General features: G+C 45.1%; 2 pseudogenes; both read left to right on the top strand.

Moving 5' to 3' along the window:
* Window positions 1-930: 930 nt before the first annotated feature.
* On the top strand, window positions 931-5,562 carry LOC146347162 (uncharacterized; annotated as a pseudogene).
* Window positions 5,563-5,808: 246 nt separating this feature from the next.
* Window positions 5,809-27,080, top strand: LOC146347161 (tumor necrosis factor alpha-induced protein 8-like protein 3; annotated as a pseudogene).
* Window positions 27,081-27,791: the final 711 nt, after the last annotated feature.

Here is a 27,791-nt window from a genome sequence, read left to right as displayed (position 1 = left end):
TGTGCTCGATCTTTGTACTACTCCAGTGCAGAGGTTTACAGAATCAGACCATTGGTGCAGCTAGGTAATTTTGTGCAGCTAGGTAAAACTTCAGTTGTGAAGCACACAACTAACATTTCTCTTTTGCAACCCTTCACACACCTCACCACCATTCCATACTTTACAAGTGCTTCTACATTCCTGCTATGCTAGAACAAAGAACGGGTGCTCTGAGTGTGTGCAGTTCGCATTTTAAACTCACTTCAATCATAGTATCATCATCACAGGAATAAAACAGAGTTTGCTTCTGCTGCCCTGATGCTAAATGCATTGACTCGGGAATAAGCACTGTTTTGTTGTAGGAAGGGATAATCTATTTAAAAAATAAAAAGAATAAAATGAGCATCTGTAACCATGTCCATGCCTGATTGGTGGCCCCCTCTCAATAAAAGGTTAAAAAAGAAAAAAGTCAAAGTGATTCTGCAGTGATCAGCATCAGCCCTGGTGGGCCCTGACATGTCCATGGAAGTCCAGGTGCTGAAAGGGGTCAGGGTAGGGTGGGGTGGGGGGTGGGGTGGGGTATGGAGCCCTAGACTTTGGCTTAGCTGCACTATTCCAGACCATTAAGAATTAGTAATATATTAACTCTGTTTTATAGGTAGCTGGAGTAGTATTGTTTTAGACTGTATGAATGCTTTGCAAGTCATGAGAAGTCCCTATGTAATTCAGTTAATTTCTGCTTTGGGCATAAGTGTAGTATTTGTGTAACTCATGTTCCAGTATTCGTTCATATTATTTAAAAAATCAATTGTTGAGTTTGTTTACTCTTTTATCCTCGGCTTCAGTTCAGCATTTATACAACAAATAGCGCTGACAGTTCCGAAAGAAAATCTCTTCTTGGCAGATAAATATGATTTCACAGCAAGCTGGTCAGGTTGTTTTCATAATGGCATGCTTACAGAGCTAGGCCAAGAAATTAATGGCACTGGGAAGTGGAAAATTCAGAAGGATATGCATCTTGGTAACATGTTGTTTTTAGAATGTCTATTTTATCTTTTTGAATTCTGTCATTCTCATGTCTTGCAAGTTTGAATGTGGATGCAGCTTTCATTAACTTAAATGCTAGAAATCAATCCTGAAAACAAATCATTTTCTACATTTGAGAATTTTCATTTTCACACTTTTGGAAATTATGAATGCTTCATATAAATTTAGACTGTTGTTTATTTGGAAAATTTGTTGCTTCCATGGGGCTAACAAAATATAAAAGAAATAATTAAAATTAGTAATGTCAAATAACTAACAATAAAACAGCAGAAACAGTAAAAATATAAGATTGCACCAGGAGAAGTTCGACCAAGGTTTTAAAAGGCCTATTGCCTGGAAACATGAGAGAAGGTCTGGAAGGTCCTTCCAAAGGCACCCTACCACAATTTAGGACACTCTTTTACTGATACCCAACCACTTGACTCCTGGAGATGGGGGCACCTTGAAGAGTTCCTATAAACATGACCTTAAAAACTGGGCAGATGGGAGAAGGCAACCCTTCAAGGACCTGACTCCAAAGCCAAGTAAGGCTTTAACATTAAGCACCAGCACTGTTATATGACTGATTGACACATTTTCCCATCAGCTGCTCCCAGGTAGTTGCTTACTACTGTTTCATGGCAAAGCCTCTATGAGTGTCTGCAGGGGGCAAGAGGGCAACTGCCCATCTGGATTCTGCTCCACTGTGGGCCAGCCTATGAAACTTAGGCCCCATGACCCCTCCATTTCTCATCAATACTGTGATTGATGACTGATGCACTCCTGAATTCTCTCTGGCCTGGGTCCCCTGGTTGATTTTGCTCTTATGCCTTGCTTTTCAGAACCAGACAGTTTTGAGGAGCAGGGGAGGGAGGAAAAGAGATCAAGGGAAAGGATGCCCAGCTCCTTTTACTTTCCTCACCTTAAGCTCTGCCTGTCCATTATTGTGTCTGTTGGAGCTGGTTGGGAAGTGAAGCTAGTGAAGCAGAAGAAGTCTCACATTTCTCCTCTACAGCCCCAGCTTGGTTCTTTGTATCTGCCCCCCTGCCCAATTGTATATAAGGGATGGCTTCTGTGGTGTTCCAGTGTTGAATAGCAATAATCTGGTTTTCTATCTGTAAAGGACAGTTGTGTGTGGGTTGCCTGGCTCTGTGTGTGTATGTGGGGGGTGGTGGTGGTGAAAGGCTTGCTCAATATGACCCAAACCGTGTGTCCTTAGAAGTAAATCCTATTGAGTTCAATGGAGCTTACTCCTAAGTAAACTGTAACAAGGATTGCAATCTTGTAGTATAATCCTATGAATCTGTTTGCTCAAAGTAATTTCCATTCGCTAGAGCTTACTCCCAAGGAACTGTGCGCACTGTGCCTTTTTCAAGGTACAAAGTCTTTCATGAAAGTGCAAGAAATCCTATTTCAATTACTTGGCACAGAAATGTGCAAATGCATGCCTCTAACATTTTCACCCTGAGAAACAAACCTGAAATGAACATTGTGTGTCAAGTTGATAGCACTGAAGCATCTAGAAGAAGTCAGTTGGAAGAAATTATATCAAATATTGTCAGCTGTTGTATTCTGTGGCACACATGATGTTGCTTTAAGTTGAAAAGAAGCACTACTGGAAATGTACTAAGCCTCTTTGAGTTCTTCATTAAAGCAAAAGATGAGACACTACAGAAACATTTGGAAAATTCTCCAGTTAATACGCTCAACTATACTTCTGTCTGTGTGGGAAATAATCTGATTAAGCTGTGTGAAGGCACCATTTCTCTGACCAACATTTCACCTGGATTTTCAGTAATTGATGATGAATGTGCTGACATATCCAGAAAGAAGCAATTGTCACTAGGTGTATGTTTTGTTGACACAACAGGTACTTAAAACATTATCTGAGAGGAATTCCTTGGTTGTGTAACGTTAAATGAATTAGATGCTACCTCCATTGCCAATACAATTATTGGTGAGTGTACAAAATTTGGCTTAAATCTAGAAAGACTGCATGGCCAAGGATATGATGGCTGCCTTACAGTGGCAGGAAAGGAAGGTGGTGTGCAAGCTAAAATACAGAGTAGAATTCCCAGAGCTGCTTTTGTGCTGCACATAAAATCAGTCTGGTTGTGAATGACTGGAATGCTGTACCTGAGGTACAGAATTGAGTAGGTACAAAGTTCTCATCATTTTTTGTGAGAGTACAAACAAAGAAAAGATGTTTTATTTCAAAACATGTTGGATTGCAAAATACAAAAGTGTCGGGATTCTTTCCACTAACTGAAAAGGTTTTTTCTATCAGTTAAGCAATCTGGTCACTACGGCTTCAGGTAAAACATGCAGCCAGGATGCACCTCAGTTGCCATCTGCTTCAAGGACAGGAAGTTTCCTTGTCTGTGTTATTATAATTTTAACCTATTCAATGAGGTTGGAATCTGTGTCACAAGTCCTCCAAGCTATTCAGCTCAATATTATTGAAATGTCCATCATGTACAGGAGCTTTCAAGTGTGTTTCATGGCCACAGAGAAAAGGCAGAAGAGCACTTCAAGCCCCCCCACACAGGGTTCAATAATCAGTAGAACAGTTTGATATTGACTTTCCATTCCTAGCATGGCAGCAGAAATTTCACTCAGTTATTGGTGGCTCGACAACTGTGGTGGAATGTTTTCACTAAATGATCTATGTGCCATACTTGGACTCAGTTATGTCATCACTGAAAATCCTGTTTGCTGCAGAAAACAAGGACAGTTTTAGTCTCTTCTCACTTCACCCAGTACAAATTAGACATGAAGAATTCAAAGCCCAGATTGCAATGATCAGTGAAGTGTATGAAATTCAAAACATGGAAGCTGAGTGTTTGCCTGGTTTGAAATGTGGTCAAAAAAGAAGAATAGATCTGGAAATGGAGTTCTGGATTTGCTAAAGTACCCTGATCTATTTCCTTCCATTCAGCAAGCAATTCTTATTGTTCTAACATTACCATTCCTGGTTGGTAAAAAAGCCAGTTCAGGGAATAGGGATTCAACCTGTACTGGATGGGATTACACTCCCCTTGAAGAATCAGGTTTGTAGTTTGGTGTACTGGATTCAGTACGCCAAACTACTGGATTCAGCCCTGAACCTGGATGCCTAGTTTTGGTGCTGGCCAGGAGTGCGTCCTAGAGATGTCTGATCTGGCCACAGTGATGCATGCTTTAGTTACATCTTGTTAGGACTACTGTAATGCACTCTTTATAGGGCTGCCTTTTGAAAGTATTTAGAAACTTCAGCTGGCCCAGAATGCTGTGGCCGTATTTTTCACTGGGGCTGGCTACAGGGAACATGACTCTCTTGGTACGTACAACAGCTTCACTGGTTACTGGTCTGCTTCCAAGCGCAATTCAAAGTTCTAGTTATGACTGAAAAAGCCCTATATGACTTGTGACCACACTATCTGAAAGACTGCATTCTCCCATATGGGCTTGCCCAGGTTTTGAGATCTTCTAGGGAGACCCTTCTCTTTGTTCCACCACCATCATAGAATAGTAGGGTTGGAAGGGGCCTACAAGACCATCGAGTCCAACCCCCTGCTCAATGCAGGAATCCAAGTCACACTAACCACGACAGATGGCTGTCCAGCCTCGTCTGGAATGCCTCCAGTGTGGGAGAGTTCGGTGGGGACCCGAGGGAGGGGCTTCATAGTGGTTGCTCCCAAGCTCTGGAACTCCCTGCCAAGGGATGCTAGGTTGACTCCCTCTCTGTTGTCTATCTGCTGGCAGGCAAATACATTTTTATTCAGGCAGGCCTTTGACATGTAAGCTAGTCATCTGCTAATGGGGTTTTTCTTAGGTTGGATCCTGTGTATTTCTTTTATTGGTAAGTTTTTAACTGTACTTTTAGTTTATTTGTTTTTATTTTATATTTTAATTAAGTCTTTGTTTTAATCTGCCTTGATTGTCATTTTTGTTTGGAAAGGTGGGACATAAATCTAATACATAAATAAATAAGTAAATAAGCAGAATGACATTTAGTCTGCAATAATCATGTTGTTGTCCATTTCCTGTTTCAATTAGGGATGTTAGAGAATTCCGGCACAGATCCCAGGGGGGCTGAATTCCAGTGAATTCGGCTCCCAGAATCTGTGGTGGAAAGGAGCAAGCCGCCCCACCACCCTGCGAAAGCCCCTCGGAATGGAGCCTACCTGGCGGCGGCTTCGGCTTCGGCTCCGGCGGTGGCTCTGGCGGCAGCAGTGGCGGCGGCTCTGGCAGCTCCAGCTGCTGCCAGGCTGCTGCGGATGCAAATGGCGTTCTGAATAGGGGACACCATTTGCGTCCCTATAGTAGCCCGTGATAGGCTATGTAAATATTTACGTAGCCTATCACGGCTAAAGCGGGGACGCAAATGGCGTCCCCTACGGACTTGCCCCATTCAGAACAGGCTGAGTACCCTCCATCTGGTCAGAAGAACCACCCAATAACAGCATCTCAGTCTTGCTGAATTAAGTTTCAGTTTATTAGCCCTCATCTAGTCCATTGTTGCACCCAGGCACCGATCTGGCACATCCACCTGAAGAAGATAAAAAGGAGAAATAGAGCTGCATGTCATGTCGTCATCAGCATACTGATGACAGTGCACTCCAAAACTGCGGATGACTGCACTCAACGGTTTCATGTAGATGTTAAATAATATGGGGGACAAAATTGATCCCTATGGAACCCTATACTGGTGAATCCATAGGGCCGAAGAATATCCCCTAAGTACCACCTTCTGGAGCCGACCACCCAAGTAGGAGTGAAACCACTGCAATGCAACTCAGACAATTGCCCAAGAAGAATACCATGGTCGATGGTATCGAAAGCCACCGACAGATCAAGGAGGATCAACAAGGTCACACTCCCCCTGTCTCTGTCCCAATGTAGGTCATCATACAGGAAGACCAAGGCTGTTTCCATGCCAAAACTAGGGATGGCGGAGAATTTCTCCCCGAATCTTCAGGAGGCCGAATGCCAACGCATTCGGCCCCCCGAAATTGGTGGGGAAATTCTCCGCCGGCCCCCCGCCCCCCCCCGCAGGATGGGACTTACCGTGGCTGAATGTCCCTCTCGGCGGCGGGTCCCGGCGGCGGTTCGGTGGCGGTTCAGCGGGGGTGGTTTGCTGGTGGTTTGGCGGGGGCGGCGGCCGGTCTCCTGACCGGCCGCTGCCGTCGCCATTGCAAAGTAAAAAAGGAAAGGAAAAAAAAAAACCACCCGTGATAGGCTACTTAACGATTTACATAGCCTATCACGGCTAGATTTCCAAAGTCTGTAAATCGTCACATAGCCTATCATGGCTGACTTTGGAAAAAAAAACAAAAACGCGTTCGTTCCTTATTTTGGCTAGGGGTGCACGAAAGTCACTTACCTGGTCTCGCAGCTTTTTGCGGTGGGGGGGAGGCACTTCGTGGCTCTCCCCCCGAAGTTCAGGCCGGGGGGGGAGGCTTCCCGCCTCGCCCGGCCGAAATTCAGGCTGGGGGGGAGGCTTCCCACCTCGTCCGGCCGAAATTCAGGCCGGGGAGGAGGCGCCTCGCCTCGCCCGGCCGCGAAATAAAAAGTTAAAAAAAAAAACGCCCCCGTGATAGGCTACGTGACGATTTACGTAGCCTATCACAGCTGACTTTGCAAATCTAGCCGTGATAGGCTACGTTAATCATCACGTAGCCTATCACGGGGGCGGGTTTTTTTTTAGTTTTATTGGAGTGGCGGTGGCGGCAGCCGGTCGAAAGATCGGCTGCCGCCCCCGCCCCTGACGAAGACCCGACGAAGCGCCGCTGGGAGGGACATTCGGGAAAGGTAAGTCCCGTCCCGGGGAGGGGTGCGGGGGGTGAGGGGGGTGCGGAGAATTTCTCCCCTAAACTTGTTCAGGGGGCCGAACACATTGGCACTCGGCCCCCCGAAGTTTCGGGGAGAAATTCTCCGCCAACCCTAATTTTGGCACATCTAGTCTACGTAAAGATTTACGTAGACTACGGCAAAAATAAGGGAACGCTATTTGCGTTGCCCTTATTTTCGCCGTAGTCTACGTAAATTTTTACGTAGACAAGACGTGCCAAAATAAGGAACGCAAATGGCGGTCCCCGTGGGAGCTGCCATTTGCGTACGTGCTTTTTTTTTTTTTCCAAAGTCACCCGTGATAGGCTACGTGACGATTTACATAGCCCATCATGGCTGACTTTGGAAATCTTGCCGTGATAGGCTATGTAAATCGTTACGTAGCCTATCACGGGTGTGTGTGTGTGTGTGTGTCGTTTTTTTTTACTTTTTTTTTCACGGCCGGGTAGACGGGGCGCTTCTATCTGGCCTCAATTTCGCCGGCAAGGGATGGGGCACCTCCCCCCCGGCCTGAATTTCGGCTGGGTGAGGCAGGGCGCCTCCCCCCCCTTGCCTGAACTTCCAGGGGAGAACCGAAGTGCCTCCCCCCCACCGCAAAGCAAGCTTCGAGAACAGGTAAGGGACTTTCGCCCATCCCTAGCCAAAACGTGGCCTGAATCCTGACTGAAATGGATCTAGATAATCAGTCCCATCCAAGAGTGTTTGGAACTGGTTGGCAACCACCTGGCAACCAGCTCTAACCAGATTTTTATTTACATATTCTCTATGTATATATTATATTGGATATGTATATACTTTGCACACACACACACAGAAAATTCCTGCAGATGCCTAGGACCTCTAGTATCCTATGACTACAGTTCAAAGTTGGGATGAACATGTAAAGCTCTGTATGTTCTCTTCAATATCATGGAATTCTGCATGTACAAAAGAGCTACTTTGGTTAGTGGTCCAGCTATGCCCCTATCTGGACAGGGATAACTTGCCTTCAGTTGTCTATGCTCTGGTAACCTCCAAGCTATGCTCTGGTAACCTTGCAATGCACTCTACGTGGGGCTGCCATTGAAGATGGTTTGGAAGCTGCAGCCTGCAGCTTGTGTAAAATGTGGCAGCCAAACTGATAATGGGGACCAGAAGGTCTGCACATATAAGACCAATTCTGGCCCACTTGCACTGGCTGCCTATATGCTTCCAAGCCCAATTCAAAGTGCTGGTTTTGACCTATAAAGCCCTATATGGCTCAGGACCACAGTACCTGACAGAAGAGCTCTCCTGGCATGAACCAACCTGCACACTACACTCTGCATCTAAGGCCTTCCTCCAGGAGCCTCCTCTGCAGGAGGCTCAGACAGAGGGTGGCAACAAGGGAGAGGGTCTTCTTGGTGGTAGCTCCCCATTTATGGAACAATCTCTCTGATGAGGCCCACCTGGAGCCAACATTGTCATCTTTTCAGTGCCAGGTTAAAACTGCCCTCTTCTCTCTGGCATTTGGCAGCATATAATGAGTCTCTTGATCGTCTCTGGCTGATTGTTTTAAATTGTTTTAGATATATGTAGTTGTTGTGTGTGTTATTGGTTTTATGTCATTATGTGAATGGTTTTTATATTTTATATAATGTATTTTAATGTTTTTTTAATTTTTGTGAACTACCCAGAGAGCTTCGGCTATGGGGCGGTATATAAATATAATAAAAGAAATGAAATATAAATGCAAAAAACCAGCACCATGGATATCATGGCACCATGATTTCCATTCATTTCATATGCTGAAGCACTTCAAACTTTTGATAAAGTTCCAACCAAGTACAGTTGCCTATATGTTTTCTGATGAATACATACATACACACAAAACGGCATACACTTGCACATGCTCCTTTTATATGTTGTGTAAGATGTATTTTTACTTTCATTAAGTATTGAGCTCCTACTTAGGCTGTTTTATTGTAGATGTTCCATATGCATATCAGTTAAAGACTAAGATTTATAATTAGTGAATTCATTTGTTTCTTTAGTAATTTTGATTTATTATTATGTATGTTCTTCATTCTGTTGCCTTTATTTTGTTAACCTTATTTTGAAATAAAATAAAATTTCATGATTAAAAAAACCCTAGCATTTCATTTTGGAAAAACACACATTTTATTACCTTATTCCCTTGCTTTGCTATTCTATCTTCAAAATGTTGAAACAGTTCTAAAAACAAAAACAACCACTTTTATGTCATCCAGTATTACTTCAATCATGCCAATAAACAAAAAGGTATAAACTTGTACAACAGCTGAATGTAGCCATATAGTGTAAGTCCAAACAATGAGACAAATTTAACATTCTTCATCAGGTGCATCACAATATGGGATGGGGGAAAAACTGTAAAGAACTGTATTTTAGAATCAATAGTAGAAACATAGCATCTGTGAGCTGTAGCTGAGAAAAGTAGTTGATTAGCTATTATGAAATAGAAACTGTAATACCTGTAGTCTTGTCTGAATTTAACCAACACTTTTTGAGTTACTTTGTACTTGTTCTCATTTATCTTTGCATGCTGAACTCCCATCATGCAAAGTCCAGATAAACAGTCACATGCCTTTGTTGCTCTTAACCATGTTTTCACCCTTTTCATTATGGCAAATGACCTTTCCACTCTGCAGGTTACCTCCATCTTCTCTGGGCTAAGCTTCAATTTGTTTGCCTTCTTCATTCAGTCCATTATCAGATGCTAATTGAACAGCTTCCTAGATTTAGATGGAGAAATAGAGTTGGGTGGCATCAGCATACTGGTGGCAAAGGTAAAGGTGTCCCCAACCAGTCGTGTCCGACTCTAGGGTGTGGTGCTCATCTCCATTTCTAAGCCGAAGAGCCAGCGCTGTCTGAAGACGCTTCCATGGTCATGTGGCTGGCATGACTGAACACCAAGGTGCACGGAACACTGTTACCTTTCCCGCCAAAGTGGTACCTATTTATCTACTTGCAATTTCTTGCTTTCAAACTGCTAGGTTGGCAGGAGCTGGGACTGAAGATGGGAGGTCACTCCGTCATGCGGCACTTGGGTCTCGAACTGCTGTCCTGCCAACCTTCTGGTCTGCAGTTCAGCGTCTTAACCACTAAGCCACCACGGCCCCTAGAGTTGGGTGGCATCAGCATACTGGTGGCACTGAACCTAAAACTCTGGACAACCTTGTCCAGCAGGTTCATGTATATGTTAAAGAGTATGGGGGCAAGATGGAACCCTGTGGGACACCACAGGCCAAGGGGGATTGGATGTGAGTTCTCTGGTCCCACCACTTCTGAAATTGCCTCTCTGAGAAGGACTTGGAGCCTCTCTGAGAAGGACCATATAACTTCCAAGTCCCATCCAGAGAGACATCTCATAAGGTTACTATGGTTGATGGTACTGAAAGCCACCAAGAGTTCCAGCAGAACCAATAGGGACATACCCTGTCCTGTTCCTGGCATAGATGGTCCCCCAAGGAAACCAAAACAGTATCTGTTCCATAAGGACGTCTGAAGCCAGATTGAAATGTATCTAGATATTGCTCCTCACTCAGAACCCCCAGGAGCTGAGACACCACCATCTGCTCCAACACCTTGCCCAAAAATGGAATATTGGAGACTGGCTGGAAATTATCCAGTTTGGTGGGCTTCTGGAAGGGGTGTTTCTTTTAACAAAGGTCTCACCACTGCCTCTTATAGACAAGATGGAAACACAGCTTATTATAAAGAGGCATTCACCACTACCCTTATGGATTCAAGTGGCATTTCCCCTCCCACTGGCTGATCTTATAAACATGTAATGACAAGGATTCAGCACACACATGATAGGTCTCAATTTTCCAAGGATCCTGTCCACATCCTTGGGCTGTACAAAATTGAAAAGTATTCATTATAACTGGACAAGAAGAGGCCAAAGTTGCATCCATCAGAATTGTATGAACTATGGCATCCAAATTAGCATGGATACAAGCAATTTTATCTGCACAGTGTCACACAAGTTGGTCACAATGAGCTATTGAGTGTCTACATTTCCTTCTCATGGGCTAGAACGTAATAGGCCTTTGACCACCCAAGAGAGCTTGGTTGAACAACTCTCTGCAGACACAATGGTGGTAGAGAAGAACACTACCTTTGCTGCTATCACCACAATAGAGTAGGACTTCAGATGGGCCCAAGCTCATGTTCAGTTGGACTAGCTCCAGTTATTACACCAATGTCACTCTAGTTGCCATCCCACTCATTTCATTGCCACCAGCTCCCTAGAAGCCCGGGGAGCTCCTTGGCTCCACTCAGTAGAAAAGTACACTAAAAATTATCTTGTCAGCTGCCTGGGACTTTCCTCCATTCCAGAAGTCAACCAGGGATTCAACAGAATTGCCTGCCAAGGTGACAGGAAAATCCTGAAGAACTGTCAGAAAACCATTCAGATCCATCTAAATGGATGGAGCAGACCATCTTAATTGGTCCACCATCCCTGCAGAGGCTCCAAGTACCAATAAGTCTAAACCCCACCAGATAGTGACCTGTCCATGACAATGGAACTATAGAGAGTTCCTTCCACCCACTCCCCAATCATCATTCCACCCAATACAGAAAACCAGATCCAAAGTGTGGCTGCTAAATGAATGGGGCCAGATACTAATTGGGACAGACCCATGGCTGCCATGGAGGCCATGAAGTCCTGAGCCACTCCGAGTCCCGATAGGGTGGTCTCAGCATGTATGTTCAAGTCTCTCAGCACAACAAGCCAGGGGTGCTCCAACACCACTTCGAAACCACCCCAGCTAGCTCAGGAAGAGAAACTGTTGGGCAGCCAACAGAATCCCTATTATTTCTTGAGTGCTTAGTTTTTAGCAAAATAGAATGTGTTGGATATTCCACTCTATTCTGTGGTGACTATTCATTACAGAACCATTTCAACATATTCTCAGTACATCTGTATTTATGCTTCCTAGTTCATAGTTTCATCAAATTCTTGAGTCCTTACTCAATTTTAGGAAAAATTCAATCCTACGGAGACTAAAATAGTATTGTATTTTAGAATTGAAAATACAATACTATACTATAAATGAGAGAATGTGTTTGTGTGATACAATTTATGGCTCGGAAATGCTGAGTGTACAAGATCTTACTATTATTCCTACTCAGGCATTTCACTGGAGGGTTTTTTTCCCCAAAGGCCTTTGTTTAATGTAACTGTAAAAATGTGATTAAAAGGTAATTATTCATTCTTTATCATTGGGAACATGAGACTATGGAGTATCCTTATGCCAAATGAAATAGCTTGAAGTAATCACATTAGTAAAGATATACTATGATTCTATGATGGAGTTAAACAATAATAACAGCAGCAGCAACATCAACAAAACACCTCACTTACTACTAGAAGGAAGCACTTATTCACAAGTGGTCTTAGAAATGAATATTTTGTAGTAGTATTTAGTAAAAGGAGTAAATAGAGGGAAACCATCAAGTGCATATTGATGATTGTTGCCTCCTGAACAATTACTAGCTTACCCTTCGATGAAGCTTCATTAAATATATTTTGAGAGGGCGATACCTGGTTTGTGATATGCACATATTTGGAAAGTGCAAATATTGCAAACATTTTACTGGTACAACATAAAATGGAGTACAACATTTGGGGACATTTCGAGTGCAAATTCAGGACTGATCACTTCTTCACAAACACCACAGAAATATGGCCAATATGAAATATGTAGGTGAATTCTGACATTGACATTGGTATTGGTGCATTTCCCTATGTGTTTTCCTTTGTGAAGTGAAAATACCTCAAAGACATTTGCTGCTTGAGGACCGGTGATCTCTCATCCCACCAGTAGATATTCGTTTGGATAAATTAAGATAAATCAATCTCAAGGAAGTTATGGAAAGAAAGTTTTTCCACCCCTGCTTCCCTCTGTAGTGACCTGGTAACCCTGAAAAGCCTCTTTGGAGGAACAGGGGAAGGGTGGTGTGCAATGTCAGATTGTATGGAAGGACTGTTGGGGGTGGAGGGAATTGCCCCAATGGCTAGGACACTTAGATAAGCTAACATAAGGAGGTCCTCCTCTGAATACCTCCTCTAAGGGAGACTCAGAGGGTGGCAACAAGGAAGAGGGCCTTCTCAGTGGTGACCTCCCTGATTATGGAAGGCTCTCCCCACTGAGGTCACCCCCTGCTCAATGCAGGAATCCAAGTCAAAGCTTCCCTGCCAGATGGCTGTCCAATTTCATCTTGAATGCCTCCAGTGTGGGAGAGCCCACCACCTCCCTAGGTAATTGGTTCCATTGTTGTATTGCTCTAACAGTCAGGAAGTTTTTCCTGATGTTCAGCTGGAATCTGGCTTACTGTAACTTGAGTCCATTATTCCGTGTCCTGTACTCTGGGATGATCAAGAAGAGATCCTGGCCTTCCACTCTGTGACAGCCTTTCAAGTACTTCAACAGCGCTATCATATCTCCCCCGAGTCTTCTCTTCTCAAGGCTAAACATGCCCAGTTCTTTCAGTCTCTCCTCATTTGGGATGGCGGAGAATACTTACGTAGCCTATCATGGCAAAGATCAGGGGCGCAAATGGCGTAGCAGCCGCCATTTGCATTCCTGCTCTTTGCCGTGATAGGCTACATAATTACTTACGTAGCCTATCACGGCTGACTGCAAGCATGCAAATGTAGGAGTGTACAAAAGTCACTTACCTGGTCTCGCAGCTTGCTTCGCGGTGGGGGGGAGGCACTTTGCTGCTCCCCCTGAAGTTCAGGCCAGGGGGGGGAGGCTTCCCGCCTCGCCCGGCCGAAATTCAGGCCGGGGGGGAGGCGCCTCGCCTCACCCGGCCGCGAAATAAAAAGTAAAAAAAAAAATGCCCCCGTGATAGGCTACGTGACAATTTACGTAGCCTATCATGGCTAGATCTGCAAAGTCAGCCATGATAGGCTACATTAATCGTCATGTAGCCTATCACGGGTGACTTAAAAAAAAAAAAAAAAGCACGTACGCAAATGGCGGCCCCCATAGGGAGCCGCCATTCGCGTTCCTTATTTGGTAACTGTAGTCTACGTAAGACTACGGCTAAAATAAGGGCAACGCAAATAGCGTTGCCCTTATTTTCGCCATAGTCTACATAATCTTTACGTAGACTACAGCGACCAAATAAGGAACGCGAATGGCGGCTCCCTATGGGGGCCGCCATTAGCCGTTAGGGATGGCGGAGAATTTCTCCCCGAAACTTCGGGGGGCCGAGCGCCAACGTGTTCGGCCCCCCGAACAAGTTTCAGGGAGAAATCCTCCGCCCCCCCGCCCCCCCGGGACGGGACTTACCTTCCCTGAATGTCCCTCCTGGTGGCGGGTCCGGCTGGCGGTTCGTCCGGTGTTCGAGCGGGGCGGGAGCGGCAGCCGGTCTTTCGACCGGCTGCCGCCCCCGCCATTGCAATCAAAGAAAAAAAAAAACAAACGTCCCCTGATAGGCTACGTGACGATTCACGTAGCCTATCACGGCTAGATCTGCAAAGTCAGCCGTGATAGGCTATGTCAATCGTCACGTAGCCTATCACGGGTGACTTTAAAAAAAAAAAAAAAAGTGTGTACGGATGATGGCGGCCCCCATAGGGAGCCGCCATTCCCGTTCCTTATTTGGTCGCTGTAGTCTACGTCAATGTTTACATAGACTACGGCGAAAATAAGGGCAACGCTATTTGCGTTGCCCTTATTTTCGCCGTAGTCTACGTAAACATTGACGTAGACTACAGCAACTAAATAAGGAACGCGAATGGCGGCTCCCTATGGGGGCCGCCATTCGCGTACGCGCTTTTTTTTTTTAAAGTCACCCGTGATAGGCTACGTGACGATTCACGTAGCCTATCACGGCTGACTTTGCAGATCTAGCCGTGATAGGCTATGTGAATCGTCACGTAGCCTATCAGGGGACTTTTTTTTTTGTTTTTTTTTACTTTCGTGTTCATGGCTGGGCGAGGCGGGAAGCCTCCTCCCCGGCCTGAATTTCGGCCGGGCGAGGCGGGAAGCCTCCCCCCCCGGCCTGAATTTCGGCCGGGCGAGGCGGGAAGCCTCCCCCCCCGGCCTGAACTTCGCGGGGGGAGCAGCGAAGTGCTCCCCCCCACCGCGAAAAAGCTGCGAGAAAAGGTAAGTGACTTTCGTTCACCCTTATTAGCCGTACTCGCTTTTTTTTTTTTTTTTTAAGTCACCCGTGATAGGCTACGTGACGATTCACGTAGCCTATCACGGCTGACTTTGCAGATCTAGCCGTGATAGGCTATGTGAATCGTCACGTAGCCTATCAGGGGACTTTTTTTTTTGTTTTTTTTTACTTTCGTGTTCACGGCTGGGCGAGGCGGGAAGCCTCCTCCCCGGCCTGAATTTCGGCCGGGCGAGGCGGGAAGCCTCCCCCCCCGGCCTGAATTTCGGCCGGGCGAGGCGGGAAGCCTCCCCCCCCGGCCTGAACTTCGCGGGGGGAGCAGCGAAGTGCTCCCCCCCACCGCGAAAAAGCTGCGAGAAAAGGTAAGTGACTTTCGTTCACCCTTATTAGCCGTACTCGCTTTTTTTTTTTTTTTTTAAGTCACCCGTGATAGGCTACGTGACGATTTACGTAGCCTATCATGGCTGACTTTGCAAATCTAGCCGTGATAGGCTACGTTAATCGTCACGTAGCCTATCACGGGGGCATTTTTTTTTTTAACTTTTCTTGGAATGGCGGCGGCGTTCTAAAGAATCCAGCCTCACTGGAGCCCGTGGCAGAATTTTCTGACATCCCTATTCCAAGGTCCTTCTCACTTGTAGTATTGTCGAGCCACCTGATAGTTGTTTGATCTAGCCCACTTTTAGCTAGTTTGCTAAGATGTAGGGATGTTGGATAAATCCTACACAGACCCCAATGAGGCCAGATTCAATAGAATCTGGCCCCCCAAAGTCCACGGAGGGTTGGATCTCTTACCTGCACCTCCAAGAGGAATCCTTGCTGGCTGGATCCTCCCCACTGGTCGGCTCTGGAATGGATTGACTGAGGACGCAAATGAGGACGTCTCAAACACCATTTCCAGCTGTAAAGGCCTTAGTTTAAGGTAAATGCACCCATTTACCTTAAACTAAGGCCTTTACAGCTGCAAATGGCATCCCCGATGCCATTTGCGGCCACAGTTACTCTGGCCCACCAACAATATGGCAATGGCGGCCGTATCGCTGGCACTTTGGAGCCCTCTGGCGGCTCTGCGGACTCGCCGCAGAGTGGAGCCAGCTGGAGAGGATTCTGGGGGGGAGGGATGGATCACCTCCACCCCTGCGGAGCCCTGCAGATGCCAGGTAAGGGGGTTTCGTACACCCCTATCAGGAGGTCATGGGGCACTTTGTCGAAAGGTTTGCTGAAGTCAAGTTATATTATGGCCACAGCATTCCCACAGTCCACAAGGGAGGTTACCTGATCAAAAAGTGAGATCAGATTAGTCTGGCAGGGTTTGTTCTTGAAAAATCCATGTTGGCTTCAAGTAATCACGGCATTGTTGTCAAGGTGCTTACAGATGGATTGTTTTATAATCTGCTCCAGAATTCTCCCAGGGATTGATGTCAGACTGACTGGTCTGTAGTTCCCAGATTCCTCCTTTTTGCCCTTTTTGAAGAATAGGGACAACATTGGCCCTCCTCCAGTCATCTGGCACTTCACAAGTCCTCCATGATTTCTGAAAGATAATAGACAGTGGTTCAGAGAGTTCTTCTGCCAGTTCCTTTATTACTCTAGGATGAAGTTCATCTGGCCCCGGAGATTTGAACTCATTCAAAGTAATTAGGTGTTCCTTGACCATGTGCCTATCAATCTCAAGCTGCAATCCTGCCCAGTTGGCCTATACTTCACATTTGCCAGGGGGGTCATAGGCTTTCTTTCGGGAGAAGACTGGGCTGAAGTAGGAATTGAGCACTTCTGCCTTTTCTTTGTTATCTTTGTCATTGTTATCATTTTGCCATCCTTATTTAATAGTTGAACCACCATTTCTTTCCTCTGCCTTTTACTATGCACATATCTGAATAAAGCCTTTCTGTTGCTTTTAGCATCCCTTGCTAACCTCAGCTCATTCTCAGCTTTAGCCTTCCTGAAACCATCCCTGCAATTCTGTGCTAGCTGCCTTTACTCTTCCTTTGTAGCTTGGCCTTCCTTCCACTTCCTATGTGTGTGCTTTTTTGTTTTCATGTCATCTCTAAGCTTTTTGTGAAGCCACATTGGCTTCTTCTGTTGTCTTCCACCTTTTTTTCTTGTTGGAATTGTTTGTAATTGTGCCTTGAGAATTTCCTTTTTTAAAAACTCCCACCCATCTTGCACTAGGGATGTACGGATCCCCTTACCTGGGGTCCATGGGGGGGTCTGCAGGCGGGAGGAGGTGATCTAGTCCTCCCCCCGGTATCCTCCCCAGCCAGCACCGCCTGCTTCCAGACTTCCAGCCACGGTTGGTCTGCGGATGCAACTGGCATCCGGTGTAGGGGACGCCATTTGCGTCCCTGCCGTTGGCCGTGATTAGCTATGTAAATATTTATGTAGCCTATCATGGCCAATGGCAGGGACGCAAATGGCATCCACTACGCCATTTGCATCCCTGCCCTTGGCTGTGATTGGCTATGTAAATATTCATGTAGCCTATCACGGCCAACGGCAGGGACACAAATGACATCCGCTATGCCGGATGCCATTTTGTTCCACAGCCTGGCAGCGGATGAAGACGGCGACCCGGACCAGCCGCCACCAGGTAGGTTCTGTCCTGGGGGGGGGATTTTGGGGGGTGGCAGAGGGGGTTAGTCCGTTCTGCCACAGACTCCAGGGGGCCGGATTCCAAAGAATCCAGCCTCATTGGAGTCCGTGGTGGATTTCTCCGCCATCCCTATCTTGGACTCCTTTTCTCATTAGAGTCACTTGCCATGGGACCTTACTTATCATTGTTCTGAGTTTATTAAAATTGGCTTTCCTAATATCCAGGGTATGCTTTTGGCTACACTCAGCTTTTGCTTTCTTTAGAACCAAGACCTCAAGTATACCATGGTCACTTTCCCCCAGAGTTCCTCTAACTGCTACTTTATCCACTAAGTCATCTCTGTTGGTTAGGATCAAGTCAAGGATAGCCAATCATCTAGTTCCTTCTTCCACTTTCTGTAGGACAAGCCTATCAGTAGCAGAAGTCAGGAATTTCCTGGAGGGGCCATGTTTTGCAGAATTTGTCTCCCAGCAGATATCGGGGAAATTGAAGTTCCCCATTACTACTACATCATGCTTCCTTGAAACATTGGCAATTTGCTTTTCAAAAGTGTCATCCTCATCTTCTCCTGGATTGGGTGGTCGGTAGTAGACTCCAACCACCATGTTCCTTTTATTCTTTACTCCATTTATTTTAACCCAAATGCTCTTGGTGGGGCTACCAAGCTCATCCTCCTGTATTTCTGTGCAGAGATATATATTTTTAATATACAGTGGCACTCTACCTCCCTTTCTGTTCCTTCTGTTCTCTTTGAACAAGTTATATCCTTCAATTGCTGTATTCCACTCATGAGAATCATCCCACCAAGTCTCAGTTCCACCTATCAAGTTGTAATTTCCCTCCTGTATTAAGAGTTCAAGGTCGTTCTGTTTGTTTCCCATACTATGGGCATTAGTATATAGAAATCAAAGACCATGTGCTTCATGGTCTGGGTTTCTTCCTACATGTTTGTGAAGATTATTATTGTGCACTATTAGAGCTGTTCTCTCCGTTGCAGTGCATGAGCCTTCATCCATTGTTATCCCCAACTTTACATCTCCCTTCCCCATAGCATTCAGTTTAAAGCCCTCCTGATAAAGTTCTTCATGCTGTGGCCAAACACATTCTTCCCAGGCTTTGTGAGGTGCAACCCTTCCCTTGCCAATAGTCCATCTTCCAGGAAGTATAGCCCATGGTCCCAGAATCCAAATCTCTCCCGTTGGCACCACCTTCGTAGCCAGTCATTCACCCAGAGTATTTTTCTTTCCCTTTCTATCCCTCTTCTGACTACTGGAAGGATGGATGAGAAAATTATCTGGGCCCCAAAGTTCTTGAGTTTCCTTCCCACAGTTTCAAAGCCTGATGTGATTTCTTTGTAGCTCCGCTTGGCAGTATTATTTGTTCCCACATGAAGAAGAAAGGATGAGAAGAAAGGCATACATGCCAGTGGGCTTTATGAGTGTAGGCAACCCTCCAGTCACATCTCTAATCCATCCTCCTGGGAGACAGCATACCTGGCGAGTCCATGGGTCTTTGTGACATACTTGGGTTTCAATCCCACACAGCAAGGATTCTCCCACTACTACTACTCTTCTCTTCTTGTTGTTGTAGGCCTGGGTTTCATCGTCTCTGCTTGACTGACCTTCAGCCTCTTGCTCGCTCTCATGCGGGGTCCCCCGTAATTCTTCCTCTGCAGGCTGTCCTCCAGTTTCATCCTCTAGTACCTGAAAACAGTTGCATAGTTCTATTGCTTCCACTGGTGCAGACAGCCTTCTAGTCCTCCTGCTCCTAACTGTCACCGTTTTCCAAGAAGTATCTTCTACTTCAGCATTTTCTTCTTCTGCCTCAGCTTGCTGTTGTACTTCTAGCTCCTGTACTTCACTTTGCTGCTGTAGTTCCACCGTTCTGTCCAAGAACTCTTCGTGTTCTCTTATTTCCTGGAGAGTCGACACTCGCTGCTCCAGTCCTCTTACTTTTTCTTCCAACAGTGTAATCAACTTCCACTTTTTGCATGTGTAGGCTATGTTGATCTCAGGCAAGAAACAAACATTGCAGAGACCTTGCAGGTAGGGATGTACGAAACTCTTACCTGGCTCCATGCCAGGCAATCCGTGGGGGGGGGGAGGTGCTCTGTCCCTCCTCCCGGAATCCTCCCCGGCCAGCTCCCTCTGCGGCGGCTCTGCAGAGCTGCTGGCCAGGGCTGCCTGCAGCCAGTCATCCGCCCGCTGGGCTGCACAGGGACACAAGTGGTGGCTGCCATAGCTGCCGCCATTTGCGTTCATGTCTTTAGCCATGATAGGATATGTAAATATATACATAGCAAATCATGGCTAAACACATGGATGCAAATGGCAGCAGCTACGGCGGCCGCAATTTGCGTTCCTTCCTATTGCCGTGATAGGCTATGTATATATTTACGTAGCCTATCATGACAAAAGACAGGGACGCAAATGGTGGCCACTACGCCATTTGCGCCCCTGTCTTTTGCCGTGATAGGCTACGTAAATATATATGTAGCCTATCACAGCTAAAGACATGGATGCAAATGGTGGCGGCTACGCCATTTGCGTCCCTGCCCTGAGCCATGGTAGGCTACATAGATACTTACGTAGCCTATCATGGCTTGCCAGGGATGCAAATGGCAGCCGGCATAGCGGCCGCCATTTGCGGCCACAGCCCGGCAGCTGCCAGAGCCACCGGAGCCACTTGAGCCACCGCTGGAGCCGCCGCTGAAGCTGCCGCTGCCGCCAGAGCTACAGCCAGGTAGGCTCCATTTCGTGGGGCTTTCGCAGGGTGGTGGTGCTCCGTTCCACCACGGATTCCAGGGGGCCGAATTCACTGGAACGGCAGTGTTCTCTAACATCCCTACTTGCAGGTCACCACCACTGGGGAGTCTTTTCCTTCCATAATCTCTCTTCCCTTTTTCTTTCTAGCTTTCTGATTTTACTGGAATAGCCTGTGCTTTCTCCTCTATTCACTGGAGGTTAACAACGAAGTCCCACTGGTATAGAAGTGCATGTTACAAGAAAAAGAATTGTTTAAAAAAATATATAAGTAAATACAGTGTTTCCAAGTTATAAAATATGGTGTGTAGAATGGATGATAGCAGGTGCAATATTCCATGCTGCTGATGTAAATGGTAAGGTTGTATCAAGACAGTTCATGGTATTTCATTTCGTTTGTTTAAAAGAGTGTCAACCTTTTTGGTAGATTTTCAGTATTTCTAAGAAGCTGTTAACAGATTATTATGTACTGCCCACTGCTTGATCTCATTGCATAATGACAGCAGCTTTTCTGGTACATGGCACTATTATGCCTATATGGAAACATTACAGAAGAACAAGAAAAGATGGAGGCAGTGGAGCTAGTAGAAGCAACTGGGGATGTCGGAAGATTCTGCCACGGACTCAAATGAGGCTGGATTCCAAAGAATCCGACCTCCAGATTCTGCAGCGGAATGGCACCACTGACCTCCAGCTCTGGAGGATTTCATGCAGCACAGCTCTCCAGCTCCCTAGCGCAGGCGATACGGTAATGGTGGTTTCCATTACCGTATTGCTGGGAGAAATACAGCCGCAAATGGCGTAGTAATACGGTAATGGCAACCACCATTACTGTATCACCTGTGCTAGGGAGCCAGAGTGCAGCTCCGCAGAATCCTCTGGACACGGAGCCGCTCTGGAGGATTTCGAGGGGCCAGGTGTGGAGCAGCTGGCCCCTCTGCAGAACCCACCCCAGAACAGAAGGTAGGGGATTTGTCCAACCCTAGAAGCAACCATGTCAGCATCTGGATCTACAAAGGCAATTGTGATGGCACTGATGGGGCTACATAGGGATGTTGGAGAATCTGCAACAGAACTGAATGAGTTTGGATTTTCATGAAAAATTTTGCAGTGGACTGGCTTTCCCCCTGTCAGGCTGATTCTGCAGACTTTTGGATCGTTTTTCTAATCTTTGGGGATTTTGCGCAAATACCGTCATAGAAAAATACACCATTTAAAAAAACTAAAAAAACTGGCCAAATATGCACACTTCCCTCATAGGCCAAAGAGTGTAAATGTGCATTTTGGGATATTTGTGCATTTTGTGGGAATTTGCGCATTTTGCATTTGCAAATTTGTGCAAATTTGGAAACTAGAACAAATCCAAATCCATTGATGGGTGAATGATAGAACGAAAAGTGCCTGACAACCTGCGAAACATAGACAGAATGGATTTTACACAATCAGTACATCCCTAGTGATAGATGATAATATATCAGGGGAACAATTGTTGCTGTATGTTTCCAGTGTTGCCAGTGTTGCCACCATACCCAGTACTGCTGATATCAAGCATCCAAAGGTGAAATGCAGGAGAAATCAGCAGGGCCTCATCACTGTACACTGTGCATCTTGGATTTTCAAGCTGCTTTCGTTTCTGTTTGTTGCACACAGGCACACTTCTTTGCATCTTTTTGTGTTATTCAGTATTCTTACCCTGCTTTCTACTGTAGTATATAGTATATTGTGCAGTGATGAAACAAAGAAGTCCTCTGAGTTAAAGCCAAAAGCTTCTTTGTCATGAAATATGGACCTCTTTGTTCTTGAAACAATAAATTCAGAAGTAATTAAGATTTCAGAGAGATTCTTCTTTGTGATGTTACTTTTGTTCTCTAGTAATAGGATTTTTAAACTTTTTCAATCCAGACTTTAATTACCTTAAAATGTGAAGAAAAATGGCTTGGCTTATTAATATAAAAAAGGAATGTATAAGCCATATTTAATGAAATTATTTGCATGTCCAATTAATGGACATTTGCATCTAGAGATACCTTTAAAAGTTATAGTCTATAGATAGAAGAATCTGCCTGTCCTGAAGATGAAAAAGAATGCTGTGACCATTCTTAGGCTAAATAAGCAACCTAAGAATAAGGCTGCAATCCTGTACCCACTTACTCAATGGGACTCACTTCTCAGGAGACATGGGTAGTGTCCTATTTGGCACTAGCATAAACGTAAATTATGTTGCATTAGCGTAAGCGACCTCCAGTGCAGTGCCAATAGTGTTTGCTGGCACAACAGGTTTTCTGGGGAAACCCGTGGTGCCAATAAATACAATGGTGTTGCACTACAGGCCCCTTAGTGCAAAGGAATTTACATTAGTGCTAATGCTGAATATGATACTGCCCATGTATAGGATTCTGCTCTAAAATGTCAGTATGTAAACCCATTTGGGGCAACTTAAGGTACCATGTATTTTATATACACAAAACACTTGCATGTTCAGAAAAGTGTGAAAACTGCATATAGATCGCCATGTGTGATTATCACATGTCACATTTCATTGCATGTGATTCCTCTAACAGATTAACCAAGTGCTCTCTATCGATCTTAGAGATCACTATGGGACGTAATAGAATACATGTTCCCCCATTTTTTTCAGGAATGAAATCATTTAGGGTTTTATAGGGCAAATTCATAACAAGTAGCTTCACTGTAGTGTGTAAGGTTAGAAGGACCCAGTGCAGAAGCGAACACTGGCCTGGTCTGATCCACAAGGGCAAGCATACAGCTTTGAACAATGGTATCTTTCTCAGTCTTATGTGAATCATCTTTTAATTATTTAGGAGGTCTGAATGGGCTATCAAGAACACAGGTCAATTTCTGAACTATAAACTGGCTTAAGCAAAACCTTAATAATCACAGATTTACCTGCATGGAAGTGGCTAATCAGCAATGTAACATTGTTTAACCTTGTAGGAGAATGTCAAGCTTCATTAGTGGCTTTATGACAGTTTACTTATTCATTAAATGACACCATCTGCTGAAAAGTGTTTGCCTTAAATCACCATTACATATCTGGACTCTGATCACAAGGTTTCATAGATACGTTTGAGTAATAATTTCCTCTCAACTCACTGATTTTGGCTGTATTCCAAGACTTTTTATCTTATTTTACACTGGAGACATAATTCAACATGGAGTTAGCCATGTGCTTTTGTTTTGTCATGCCCACACTGGGGGAATCCTCCTCAGAGGAAGAGCTGGAGCTCCCAGAAACTGAGGGCACCCAAAAGCACTCACTGTCACCAGACCAGGAGGAGCCTGGGCCCTTGGGGAAGATGGCTGCAGGTCTGTCCCAGTCGAGTCTGTGTGTCCCCCTGGAGGGAAGGATGAAGGAGCGGAGGGATGGGGCGGAGCCGCCAATCACATTACAGGAGCCAGTGATCAGTGGGGGGGGGGGGCAAGGGGCCAGCAGCCACCTTCTATCCTGATTTTTCCATGCAGCTCCACCCAGCCATGAAAAGGAATACAGAGGAGGGAGCACTATGCAAGATGCCTGTATAAAGGGCCAGTCTAAATCCCAGAAAGGATCAGGAATCAAAAGTACTGGTTTGTAGTGGGATAAAATGCCAGGTGTGAAGAGAGCGTACGATGTGACAACGTCATGTGGACCACTATGACTTAAACATAAGTCACTAGCTAAGTGCAAGTAAAACAATGTATGTTTTTACAAAATCGCATGCCCCTTCTGGGGGAGTCTTCTTCAGAGGATGACCTAGAGCTGCCTGATCTAAACACCTCAGAGGAGCAGCCTGCTTCTATGTGCATGAGGCAGATCAAGGGGATTCTAAGCCTTCAGGAATCAGGATAGACAGTATCCAACTCCCCCTTGAGACATAGGGAGCCCCCTTTCCGATTTGGAGGCAGAAGCCAAGTTACTGCATAGTCTGAGGGAGAGCAAACACCTAAAGGTGGAGGCTAGGTTGGCCACGAGGCAAAGAAGTGTTGGCCTCAGGAATAAGATTACTCATGAGATTACTCCCCAGATGACTTTGATGGCTTACAGCTATGCCTGTGTGGGGCTCTGGATGCTCAGGCTTAAAAACCTTTGGTTCCAGGCAGAGAGATGCTGGAACAACATCTATACTCCAGCTCCAGACTGGAGTCTTGCATTCCCTAGCTACCTTGCTCTCTGTGGGAACTTGTCTTACTAGATCTTCGGCTTTTTGAGACACCACAGGAGCCCTACAGAATCTGGCTACTTGCATACTTTGTGTAATTTGAACAGGCAATAAGTTGTTAATACAGTATTATTTTATTATTATTAATACAGTGTTATAATACATTGTAATTAGCTATATAAACTTAGAAAATATCCAAGAACCCCACTCTAAAGACTGACATTTATTTTTTATTTTTTTGGTCTGCAGCTTCTCCTCAGAGATGCATGAAAGACCATGAAAACCAAAGCGACAGATTGGAAATATTCATAGAATAATTTTGTAATTAAGCCAATACTTTCAAGGACACTTGGAGATTGGAAGTATGATCCAAGCTTTTTCCTCCCCAAACTGGCATTATTGCTCAGCGGGTAAAAACAGAAGGAACAATACCTGCTGATATGCCAAGTAACAGCCAATGAAGTAGGTAAATCAAACTGTCAAAAAGTCTTAAGGCAAGGTGCTTCTTTCCAAGATTTTGTTCTCTTTTCTGATCTGGAGAACTTTTCTCTTTGAACCAAGAGAACAAGTGAAGAGTCAAGATGAGCATAAATTTTAATTGATCATCTGTTGAACATCATCTTCTTCTTAAGTCACTGGAGCAAATCAGGGGAGATAGGGAAGATTCATGGGGGTTTTTTGCTAAGAGGAGATGGTTGCTTCTGCCGCTGCTGCTTGTGGAGCCTACCCATCACTGGGCTGCGAGAAGAGAGGACAGCCATTCTCTCCCTCCCTCCAAGTCATCTGGGCATCATACTTCTGCAAGCACTGGAGGCAAGGCACTAGCACTTTTGCAGAATCCGAATTAGTGCCGTGAAAAGTGGCTGTGTCTCCTCCTCCTCCTCCTCTACTACCACCACCAATTTGGATTCTGGGGAACTGAGTGAAGGGGAGCTTGTCTCCTTGTCAGGTCCTGATAATTTCAGTTCGGAGAGTCTTGCGCTAAATGCCTCACATTGTCTAGGTCCAAGGTACCTCAAGGAGCACCTTTTGCCCTACGTTCCAGTTCAGCACCTAAGGTTCTCTGAGGGCTCTCTGCTGTGACTGCCTAATGTGAGATTGTCAGCCACGTGCAAGAGGACCTTTTCCTTTGCTGCCTCTCAGTTGTGGAATGACCTGCTGGTTGGAATGCGCCTGCTGACCTTGTTGAAGGTTTTCAAACAGGAATGAAAGACTCTGTTATTCCAGCAGGCCTTCCCTTTTTAGAACTCTTGTTCCTTGCTGACTCTTGTATACAGCTTTTAAGCTGTGTTGTTTTATTGTTGGATTTTTTTGTTAAATTGTTTGAGTTCAAAGTTCTTTTTAGTTATATGTTGTTTGTATATATTGTCCATATGATTTTATGTAAATGGCTTTTAAATTTTGTATATGGTATTGTTTTATCTTTTGTAAACCGCCCAGAGAGCTTCAGCTATGGAGCAGTATAGAAATGTAATTCATAGTACTAATAAATGTCCAGAACAAGATCTTGAGAAAAGTGGCCACTAAGGCAGTGTATAATACGCTAATTGATAACACCAGTAGTGAAATCTTTGATGGGTTATACAGAGTGATGACAGAACACATGAAAAAGAAGAAAGAAGTGTACAAAATTAGGAAGGATTTGATCAAAGAAGCCATCAGGATTGTGATCATTTACCAGAACAATCAATTCAATTTGGAAGAGCTGGAGATTGTCGAAAAGTTCCATAAGAAGCTGAATCATAGAATAGTAGGGTTGGAAGGGGCCTACAAGGCCATCGAGTCCTCCCCCCTGCTCAATGCAGGAATCCAAGTCAGAGCATCCGTGACAGAAGTCAGACCACCAGATGGCCATGACTATCATTAGTTTTTAAGACTTGGAGTACATGCTCAATAACAAATGTTCCTTCTGGACTCCTGAATGAGTGCCAATGCCAAGTAGGGATGTTGCTGGAGTCCGAGAGGGTGGTCTAGTCTGCTGGACCCCCCTGCCCCTGCTTGGCCTCCCAGAGAGGGTGGTCTAGTCCGTGGATCACCATACTTGCCTGATTCGGCACACTGGTCTGCTGAGCCACCATTATGCATAAAAATGGTGGTGTGTTCTATTATGAAAAGGGCCTTTTTTTGCGAATGGTGGCTGTAAAGCAGCCATTTACACAAGATTGCAGGTGTAAATGGGCAATTTATGCCTGTAATCTTGAACAAATGGGCATTTTACAGCTGCCATTTGCATAAGAAATGAGCAACCGTTTTTATGCAAAATGGTGGCTTGGTGAGGGATTCGGCAGCCGCACATCATGCCCCTGCAGACCGCCCAGTGGCTTGCTGTGTGTGGCAAGCAGGGGTCCGCAGGTGACATGCAAGTTGGACTTGGGTGAGTCCATCAATCCCTAGTGCTAAGGCCTTGTGCACAAACTAGTAGAACAGCACTGGACAGCCAGGTCACATGCATGAATCAGTCATGTCTTCAACCATTTTGCAGATGTGGAGTTCCTCACTGCCCTCTGTAGCACTGATGGAGAATGCCAGCTGCACCTCAAAAAGATCTGTGATAGAATCAACAAACTACCTGATGAAATAATTCTTTGAAACTCGCCTTTTTAAAACAGCAATAGACTTAATTAAGACATGTGAATAGAGAGTTGGGACAGAAACACAAGAGTAAACTTCCTTTGTATAACCCCCAAACAACATCCTGTTTCCAGACCAGTTGCTGTTCAGTTGAGAATAAAAAAGCAAAACAGAAAACAGGAAGTGTTGGCCCGTAAATACACTGAGCAGTTTAGGATGCAGGGCAGTTTAGTATTTTATGGTTTTATTGTTGTGAACAACAACATATATGTTGTGAACGTATTGTTGTGAACATAGAGCTTTGGCTATCAGGCATTATAGAAATGTAATAAATATTTCCTTTCTAGACCACACCCCTTTCACAGTATTTCTGCAGAGGAGGAGTGGTTTCTCTGGCCAGAATGGATTTGGGCATCACCCTGCTTATTTAACTTATATGCAGAGTACATCATGAGAAATGCGGGGTTGGATGAATCAGAGGTCGGAATTAAGATTGCTGGGAGAATTATCAATAACCTCCGATATGCAGACAATACCACCCTAATGGCAGAAAGCGAAGAGGATCTAAAGAGCCTCTTGTTGAGGGTGAAAGAGGAGAGTGCAAAAGCTGGTTTGAAACTCAACACTAAAAAAACTAAGATCATGGCATCTGGCCCCATCACTTTCTGGCATATAGAAGGGGAAGAAATGGAAGCAGTGACAGATTTTACTTTCTTGGGCTCCAAGATC

The sequence above is a fragment of the Heloderma suspectum genome, chromosome 4 (assembly GCF_057233095.1).
Source record: "Heloderma suspectum isolate Gila_16-S chromosome 4, 16-S_ref, whole genome shotgun sequence".
Taxonomy (NCBI): domain Eukaryota; kingdom Metazoa; phylum Chordata; class Lepidosauria; order Squamata; family Helodermatidae; genus Heloderma; species Heloderma suspectum.
The sequence above is the reverse complement of the archived record's forward strand: the minus strand, read 5'-3'. Positions and strand labels throughout refer to the sequence as shown.